Source organism: Alligator sinensis, unplaced genomic scaffold (genome assembly GCF_000455745.1).
Source record: "Alligator sinensis unplaced genomic scaffold, ASM45574v1 scaffold743_1, whole genome shotgun sequence".
Lineage (NCBI taxonomy): Eukaryota > Metazoa > Chordata > Crocodylia > Alligatoridae > Alligator > Alligator sinensis.
The window spans coordinates 546,404-556,385 of NW_005842512.1; the positions used below are offsets into that span (position 1 = coordinate 546,404).

Here is a 9,982-nt window from a genome sequence, read left to right on the forward strand (position 1 = left end):
ATACGAGTGGCCCTTCTCTGGACCCTCTCCAGGTTATCCGCATCCCTCTTGAAGTGCGGCGCCCAGAATTGCACGCAGAACTCCAGCTGCGGTCTGACCAGCGCCCGATAGAGGGGAAGTATCACCTCCTTGGATCTATTTGTCATGCATCTGCTGATGCACGATAAAGTGCCATTGGCTTTTCTGATGGCTTCATCACACTGCCGGCTCATGTTCATCTTGGAGTCCACTAGGACTCCAAGATCCCTTTCCACTTCCGTGCCACCCAGCAGGTCATTCCCTAGGCTGTAGGTGTGCTGGACATTTTTCCTCCCTAGGTGCAGCACTTTGCATTTCTCCTTGTTGAACTGCGTTCTGTTGTTTTCTGCCCACTTGTCCAACCTGTCCAGATCTGCCTGCAGCTGTTCCCTGCCCTCCGGTGTGTCCACTTCTCCCCATAGCTTTGTGTCATCTGCAAACTTGGACAGAATACATTTCACTCCCTCGTCCAAGTCGCTGATGAAGACATTAAAGAGTATCGGTCCAAGGACCGAGCCCTGCGGGACGCCACTGCCCACACCCTTCCAGGTCGAAACCGACCCATCCACCATGACTCTCTGGGTGTGACCCTCCAGCCAATTCGCCACCCACCGGACTGTGTAGTCATCCAAGTCACAGCCTCTCATCCAAGTCACAGCCTCACAGGATGAGATGCGATTGCAGAATTTTATGCTGTATGATATTAGTGTGCTGAAAAGCAGGCACATTACAAGGTTTTTCACTATGGTCTGACTCCTAGTCTGTGCCATAGGCCTGCACAGGTTATGGCGTGATGAAACAACTGGAAGAACATTTGTGTGAAATGCCTTTCTTTTTGCTGATATGCAGTGTAACTACTTAACTAAAGAGGACAGATAATAATAGTAAGGACTGCAGTGTTACTGGGCCTTCATTCAGGATTTTGGAACTTCCTACTAATCTCAGGTTAAAATAGCATTGAAATAGCAGTGCCATACCCATTTAGTGGAGGGGCCTTGCAATTAATTAGAAGAGGTGGGCTACCAACTTGCTACAGAAAATTGGTGACTAAAGGATTTCCAAAGCTCAAGTGGGAGCTAAATGCCTTACTCACATTTGAAGAAGGGTGATTGGGCCTGAAAGCTTTCTAAGAACTTTTTTCCAATTACTCAGTTGGTCTAGTAAAAGATATTGCTTCTACTCAAAGAACCTTGCCAGCCTTACTCTCATTTGTGTTTTAACCTGCGTGCTTAAGTTTCACAGTATGTCAATGGGAATAATATTTACATTCCTTTGTTGGGTAGAAGAGGTTGTGGTTGTGAAAAAGCAAATAATTATTTTGAAAACACCCTGGAGTCATGGCCCAAAGTCTGAGTGGACCTGTGTGACCATAAATAACTCAAACATAAGCTATCTGCTCATGTGCCAAGGAGAAGAAAGCTGTATAGAGGCAAGGACCCAACTGTCCATCGTGATTCCTTGAACTCCACCAAAACATGAGGACATGACCAAAGGGTTCATGGTCTGCATGGGTCCATAAGGCCTAAACCCATGTTTTTTGGTGGGGGGAGGAAGTTGGGCTGTGTTTATACCCCTCTTCATCTCCTCCTCTGGAGCAAGTCTTGTAAGTTGGCTGCTCAACAGGTTCTATGAAGTGTTCCAAGATGCAGGGCAGCCTATGAAGGGATATCCACATTAGGCCTGCATGCACAACCTCTGGAATCAGAAATAGCATAGCCACATAGCTTCTCAGAAGAGTTGTTTAGCTTAGGTTCTATGCTGTACTCTTTCTGTGAGTCAAACAAATTCATGGCTAGCTCAGGGTATCTTTGCATAGCACTTTACTTTGGCATAGCACTTTACTTTGACATATGGACATGTGCTATATTCCTTTTTTTTAAGTTCCGCTTGTGGGCTTTCTTTGCATCCCCTTCCCCACTCCCCTCTCCCCTTACCCCCGGGCTTAATTGGCTAACTTTGTATTGCATGTAACCTAGTTGCGTTCCCAACCTCACCCTCATCCTTCTATTGTTAGTCCCTCGCCCGGGCACTCTGTATTTCCCTATCGGCTTTGTCATCTTTTTTTTTTGGATTTACAATCCTTAACATCTACTAATAAAAGTCAATTTGCTTAGCATATGCCTGATCCAGAGACCAGTGAGGTCAGCAGAAAGGCAGCTTTTGACTTATCTGGGCTTTGGAGCAGGCCTAAAGCGCACGGTTTCTAAGGGTTTGGTCCTTCCAGTAGCACTTTTAAACTGTAGTGTTATGAACCATTAATGTGGAATACTACAGAATTTTTTTAATTAGGGGTTGCATGCCAATATCAAGCACTAACCACTGTTCCCATTCTTATGCTGTCCAATGTGGCCTGTATTTTTGGTACACAATATTTTTTTGAAGTATTAATTCCTACTCAAGTATGTCAACCTAAGCATACACAGAAATTCAGCAGATAGTGTATTTTCCAGTTGCACTTTCATAGAATTAATTTCCTATGGAAGTTAGAGGCAAAAATTAGAAACCCCAAATATGAAAACTTCCATTTTAACTTACAAGCAGTATCTGTTGCAGTGATAGTTAAGCCACAAACATAGGGCCAGCTATTGACCAAGCATAGTTGTGTTCCTAGCTGTAGATATGCGCACATTCCTGCGTGTAGCCAAATCTATCAGTGGCGTCAGTAGAATCTGATAGAAGCTCTGCATCTTCATACCATGCAGAGATTCGCCAGATTTGGGTTTAAACGGGTCCCTTTTCCTTTTAAAAGGAATTCAGCCCTACTTTTAAGAAAAGGATAGGAGAAGCCAGACCACACATTGTTTATTAAAGCTGGCATGGTTTGCAGATGACATTTAATAGAAGGGAAATTACAATCCTAGATACTAGATTTCACAGCCAGTCAGCTGTCCTGTAGTTCTAGCTTTTTCATTTCTGGAAGGTAGAGGGCTGGTCAAACAACCAAAAAGTAGACACAATTATTTTGCTTTCTCGTAAGTCTGAAATAAAATACAGCATATTACACAAAGGTTTGAACTTCTTTCTCTATCATTTCCTCCTTTTTCAGAGCTGACTCACCACATCACTTCAGTTTCAGCCCCCATTTGGTTTGAATTACCTTAGAGGCCTGTATTTGCATGCTGTTCTGTAAAGCTCTCCTGGTTTGCAATAAAAAATTTTTTTTTGATTCAGTGTTTCATCTGACTTATCTTTTTTCATTTTCCAGGTCTTCATTTTACTCACATTTGAAATTAATCAGCCAGTGCTTGCTTGGGTCCTGTGATAGGCAAAAACATGTTATAGTTGCAGATAGAACAAGGAATGAATCACTGCTTTCTGCCTTTCAGTTAAATTATTTAAATTACTAAGCATAAGTATTCCTTTCTGCATGGTACAGCAGCATTATTATCTCACTGCATTGATGGAACTGTAGTGGAAGTGAACATATTCTTCTTCCATTACATCTTTAATAAGCGACAATTAAAAATAGTGTGTTGGCGTTCTGCAGTGGAGTATGTTATTTTCAGAATTTTATTGAAGCCATTTTTGCTGTCGTACTTAACCAAAACTATGTTGTTCTAAAAGCTTTAGAAATAACACTGCAGATAGATCTGCTCTGCTTGTCGCACATTAATTGGACGGTGAAGTCTGCAAGCTAAAAAGGTATCGGGTTGCTAGGTGCTCAGTCTATTTGTGTTTCCTTCGTTTTCTTTTGGGGTGATTCCTTTACTATATAGTAAAAAAAAATCACATAACACAGGAGGCTTGCACAGAGTTCTGTGTGGATATGTCTCTGAAGATTTTGGTAGCTAGCCTGAGTTATAGGTGGCACAAGCCTTGGGCAGCACTTTCTAGTGTTCAGATACACACAGGCTCATGTAGGAGTTAAATTTCATGTACTTTTTTTAGATCTCTTTTCAAAACCAGCAAAACTTAGAAGTCATTTTTAGCATTTTGCTATATTTTTTTTCTCAGCCCTTGTAGCTTCTAAGAGAATTGACATCACTAAGAGTAGAAAATAATCCTGTCACTTTCAGCCTGATGGCATTCCATTCTCTGCTCCAAAAAACTAATGAATAATAATGGATGAGTCAAAGATTTCTTGGAATTTTCTTTCCTTTTTTTCCCTTCTGCAACTCTGTTGCCACTTTTAGCATCCTAGCAGGCAGCTCTCTAGTGCTTTGCAGAATGTTCATGTGGGTAAATCGTATACTTCCTTGAAAATTTAGAAGAAAATGAAGTTGATGGTCATATGTAGAAAAGTGGAATGATGGCATTTTTTGTAATCTTATGAACATAGTATGAAGGACAGTCCTCCTGGAGATCCTTGGATGAGGGAAATTGGCAGGGGTAGAAACAGGAGTAGTTAATTGTTTGAACACATTCAAGGCTTCCCACCTTTCTCCCTATTATATTCAGTCTGTAACGTGAGTAGAATCTGATGTGCTGAAACCATGGCATTGAAGTAATTGGCAGTGCCCACTTTCTACTCATTTCTAGCTACCCTTTAAGAAAGCCCTACCTCCTGAAAGATGCACTCAGCCCCTCACACCTTCATTCTGCCTGGTCTTGTGGAATTTCATGTCTCTCCCTTCCTTCCTCTTCTCCACAAGAGGATATTCTCAGCCACCTCCTCTGTTGCTCAGCATAGCTCCTCAGGGTTGTATCCAGGGTCAGCTGGTAAATCCAGGGACAAATCTAGTTAGGAAATGTCAATGCGAATGCAGTTTTGTGGACAGCAATATAAATTTTTTTTCTGTTCTGTTCTGTTGATTCAGTTCTAGTTAGGGATATCAGAAGTTACAAGTGAACTTGAGAAATTCAGACTTATCTGATCCTGGGGCAAATCAGTTAGCTTCATATTTAATCTCCCATCTGTAAACTGGAGGTAATAGCACTTCCCTACCAAACTGGGATTTTGTGAGGATAAATGAATTAAGGTTTGTGAGGTGTCAAATACTGCTGTAATAAGAGTCATATAAGCAGCCACGATGGATAGGATACAAACAGTACAGCTGGCTAATCTTGACAGAGTTAGTGAGGGTGACATGGATGAGGAGAATAACTGTATGTGTCATTTTAAACTTACTAGAGCGCTCTGTGTCTGAGGTGCCATCAGACTGTGAACATGATGTTTGCAACCTGTGAGGACTTTGGCTTTGTAAAAGTGGAGAATCCAAAGATTTGTATGGCAAAACAGGTTAAAATGTTAGGAACATGAGAAGTTTCAAATTTCTCCTTGGGAAAAAGTAGCACTGACATTGAGAATGCAAGTGTCTTTTGAAGAGTGATGATGTCAAATTTGAGGAATGAATTAAATAGAGGAAGTGTGAAACTGAGGAATTTTAGTCCTGCTTTAAATTACAAATTTAAAATTAGCCATGGAGCTGCTGCCAGGCCCTCTGTGATGACACATTATTGGTACTAATGGCTTTTTCGTGAATTTAAATACAAACAGACTTTCCAGACAGAAGCATTATAAACATAAGAAAATAAGACACAGGCATGAAAATCCGCCCTGAGTTTCTCTTGACAAACCATCAAAGCTTTGCTTTCATGGATGATAGTGATGTCAGCAGAATTTCTCCAGGGCTTTCATTAAAGTGAGGTCCTGGGCTTCCTCCTCTTCTCTTTGGACCATTCAGGATTTATGAGGTGCCAAGGGTCACCCTTGGGCAGAGATTCTTCCCTTTTATTATTGTGTTGCTTTCTTCAACTGTGTGGCACCTGCTTTGTGCTTGGGCTGAACTCTTCAGCTTCTGTGCTCAACTCATTCTGGCAGTTGAGCATAATTGACAAAAATCTGGTTTCACAGAACTTGAGAAAGCAGGAGTGGAGTAAATTTCCAGGAGAGCACACAGCTGAGCTGCTGCAATTAGAAAAAATTGGAATGGAAGTCAGGCATTGGAAGGAGCAGGGAACATTCAGCTGGCAGCTGGGGGAGAGGGTGGGGAAGAGCCAACATAGTGGAGGCAAACAGGGCAGTTGCAAAATAAGGGAAGTTTGGGATGAATGAATAATTAAAAATATGAGTTCAGCAACCCTTTGTGTGCATTACTGACATATAGCATATCTTAGACAAAGCCATGCTGGTATAGCTCTTTGTCACTAACATGGTACCCCGATGTCACTGAAGTCAGTTGTAAGCTCACAGTGACCTCAGTGGGGCCAGGACTTTGTTCACAGCGTTTGCAGCAACTCCCTTGCTTTGAGGTTTGCCAGGTCACAGTAAACATGATCACTGAATACATATGGTAGGTGGCTTCGCACAGGGGTTAACTTGGGTATGACTTAAGTGTCTGGGGAATGAAGTTACTTCAATAACTCCATTGATTTCAATATTATTTACATTAATATAAAACTGAAATAACACAATATTGACGTAGATCCTTAATATTTTTCCCTCAGGTGGCAGCCGTCTTACAAGACTTATCTTGTATGCATCCTCAGTAAAATATATTGAGTAAAAATCTATAATCCTCTTTTGGTTAATAGCCACATTTCTGTTTTGTATCTTAAATGTGACAATTTTATGTGCAAAAATATATTTTATGTAAGTACAAATTCCTATTTAATCTCACAACCAGACACACGTTTTCTTCTCCTGGCTTCATCTTAGAATTGTTAATACCAAATAAAACATTTCTTCTGCTCAGTTGCTAGAATTCATGGCTACATTAACCAGCTGCCTGAAGTAGCAGTGAATAAAATGTATACAGAAATGATGGGGTTGTGTGAGTTTTGTTGTGCTTGTTCCATTGACATTGCTCAGGTTTATAACTGAACTTCTGCTATAACATTCCTGCATGCAGTGTATGGAGAAGAGCTGCATGCCTAGAATGCTTTGGGACTGCAGAGCAATGATACATAGTTCTGCTGCAAACCAGTTTTATTATTACAGGATACTTAAAGATTTTTTGAATGTGACAATAAAAGGTTTTCAGTATTCAGTATTTTATATGTCAGTATTATACTAGGCTGGAATGTAAAATGAATGTTTCACAATGGAGAAATAATATTTTACATACAGTTCTCAATGAAAACAGCTACAATACAGCAATGTTAATCTCCACACACTTGATAGTTCTGTTTTCCATTTTTCATCATAGAAGAATTAGCGGAGTTGCCCTTACATGGGCTGCCAATGCTAGGGAAAAATCTAAACATGAACCTAATCGTTGACAATAGTGGTGTTCAAATTTAAGCAGATGCTTAAATGCTGCCTTGAATAGACACTTTCCTTAATTGGTGCTTAGGACTTTTCCCTCTGTATCTGCTAGATATACTATAGTACATTTCTTACTACTTTAGAGATATTAGCATAAATAATTAACACTCCAGATACAATTGCCAAGTAAATGAACAAACTATATTTTAAAATGTTTGCTTACTTCCCTATTGCATGGCTAATATTTTCTTTATAGTAATAAGTCATTCATTAATTCAGAATGGGTATCTCAGGCATTACCACAAGTTAGCAAAATCCTTTTATAAGTTATAAGCTGCAGGTGACAGTGTCAGTGAATAGAAATCAGTTTTCAGAAAAGAAGTCTGTTAACTGTGGGCATATTAATGGAATCTTGCATAACAGTATACCTTACTGGCTTTGAGAAATTGTTCAGAAAAGTGATAGCAGATAATCTACTAACTAGGCCTTAAGCTTGTCACATGCATATGCACACAGTACCCACTCTGATACTGCAGGGACTATACAACCCCAACACCACATCTGAAAGAATCAGAAATGAGGGCCACACTTCCAATTTTTCATTTCCTTTGCAGGTTGCCTTTATCTATAGTGCCTTACTGACAATAGTGAGGAACTCACCTGTTACAGAGAGAATTGTCTTTCATTTTGCTAAGTAGGTACGTGGAAAGAAAAGGGAATTGTTAACTGAGGATCAAAAACCCATAGATGATCAGAATCCAACTGGCCATTAGTAGGAATGATAATGGCTGGCAAATACTTTCATCACATCAGTCTTTCATAGCTAGCTTGTTTGTTTGTTTGTTTGATTTCTTGGGTTTCCCTTGCTGGTTTTTCTATTTAATTGACTAACCTTTTCTCCTCCTTTCCTACCCTTCTTCTCACATTGGAAAATTATAAATAAACTAGAATGTATGTTCCTTTTAAGCATAAATTTAGGTCTTTTCTAGGACTGTATGTACTTATTTTTCAGACATGACAGAAGAATTTGTCATGTTTCACACCTGAATTAGCATCAAATGCTTTGGTGTTATTGTTTTAGCCAATGTTGGCATAAGAATTTACAACAATGGACCCACAACTGTGAAGGCAATGCCGGAATGTAATTTAAACTTAATCTGCTGGCTATATTGTTTTCTAAATGCATGTAACATCATGCCATTTCTAATGGTATCTAATGACCTTCTGCTCTGTACACTCTCTGCTTTGTAATCTGAATTCATTTGTCAATTTATACACCACTAAATTTACAGCCATTGGCATTGACAGTGAAAGTAACATAAATATTGTGGATGCCTTAGATGCTTACACTTTTTATTTAGTTTTCCTTCTTTATTTTTTAAAAAGGAATCGATTTATTTTCACGTTGATGAAGCATGGGGCAGTGCTATAAACTAAAGTTCTGTTTGTTCACACAGGAATTCAGGTAATGGCAGTAAATACTTAATATTTATATAGTGTTTTTCTTATACCAAGTATTTTGCAAATGTGAATCAGGGCCATCCCTAGTGTGTCGGGGGGTGGGGGGTGAATTGGGGGCAACTGCCCTAGGCTTCATGGTTTGGGGGGCCCCACAGACCCAGGCCAGCTTCACATCCGGCTGCTAATCACCCCCTGCTGCTGCCACGTCCAGGCCCCGCACAAGCTAATTTGCCCCAGGCCCTGCACTGTGCCATGGTTGTCTCTGATAGGAACTAAATCCTTTCTGCTGGGCAGGAATTCTCAGCTGCATGTACTAGAGTCTGAGAGGCAAACTGTAATCTCAGCAAGATTTGACCATATGCTGACCAGTGTTTGACCAGTGTTTCTCTGCATATTAACAGGGCAGCTAGTCACATTTGGAGCTGTCCTATCCCTCAGGTGTAGGTGTTGCTGAACTGGCTGGTGAATCAGGTTTTTAACCTATAGTTTACCTGAGGCCTTATGTATCTGGACTTGGTTCAAGAAGCCTTCTTCTTGTATTTGCCACATACGTAGCGGGCTGCAGAAGTTTTGTGCCTCATGAAAATGATACAGGCTAGCTGTCTCAGTAGGAAAAATGCTGTCTAAAATTATTTCTACTTTACCAGTAACACCTACAATTGCTATAAATGAAAGAGATTGGAGGGGAAAAAGGATCTATTACTTCAGTTTGTTTACTTTGGGCATATTTGACAGCACTTTGTGCATAGTCAGTTGCATTATTTCCCTGGATAGTCAGTCAATTTCATCTTTTGTTTGTGTGGTTCTTTCTTATGGTGCCAGGGGAGGTAAAATGCATTACAAATCAGAAAATGTGATTGTAAAGCCACAAAAAATTGCAAGCAATCTCGAGAACAGGTGTTGTACCTGAAACTGCTTTTGAATCATCCTTTGAAAGCAGCTAGATGACAGTGCCTCTTCAGACAATATTCCAAGATGATGGGGGGGGGGTGTTCATGTATGTGTATTATATAAAATGTTGGAATTACTGGGATCAACGACTGCCCAATGCCACTTGCTTGATGTCTGTAACTGTACTTACTGTTTGCATTCAAAGAAAAAAAAGATTAAATGCGGATTGCAAACAAAGTAAATAATCATTGCCAAGGGTCAGTGGTGCTCAACCTTTTTAGACTCAAAGCATGCCCCTCCAAATCTTTTTCAAAATGCAGCGGACACACCAACGATAAGTGAATATAAATGTATTATGAATACTATAATATAAGCATTTTAACCATATTCTTAATTAATTTGTTATTAATTGTAATTATATTATACTCACTCCACTGCCACAGCTGCCGTGTGGCCAGGTGGAAC

At 40.1% G+C, this 9,982-nt stretch overlaps 1 protein-coding gene across 10 annotated transcripts in view; it reads left to right on the forward strand.

The window, feature by feature from the left end:
* ATXN1 (ataxin 1) overlaps positions 1-9,982 on the forward strand; it is a 272,506-nt gene that overhangs the window by 85,942 nt on the left and 176,582 nt on the right. Inside the window, exon 4 of one of the 10 annotated variants that reach the window (XR_001358650.2) lies at positions 3,065-3,160. The exons of 8 other annotated variants lie outside the window; for them this stretch is intronic. The gene's annotated coding sequence lies outside the window, so the exon portion shown is untranslated. Of the gene's footprint in view, positions 1-3,064; positions 3,161-8,551; positions 8,631-9,982 lie in introns of those variants that run through there. One more of the 10 variants, XM_025213215.1, reaches the window with a different exon arrangement.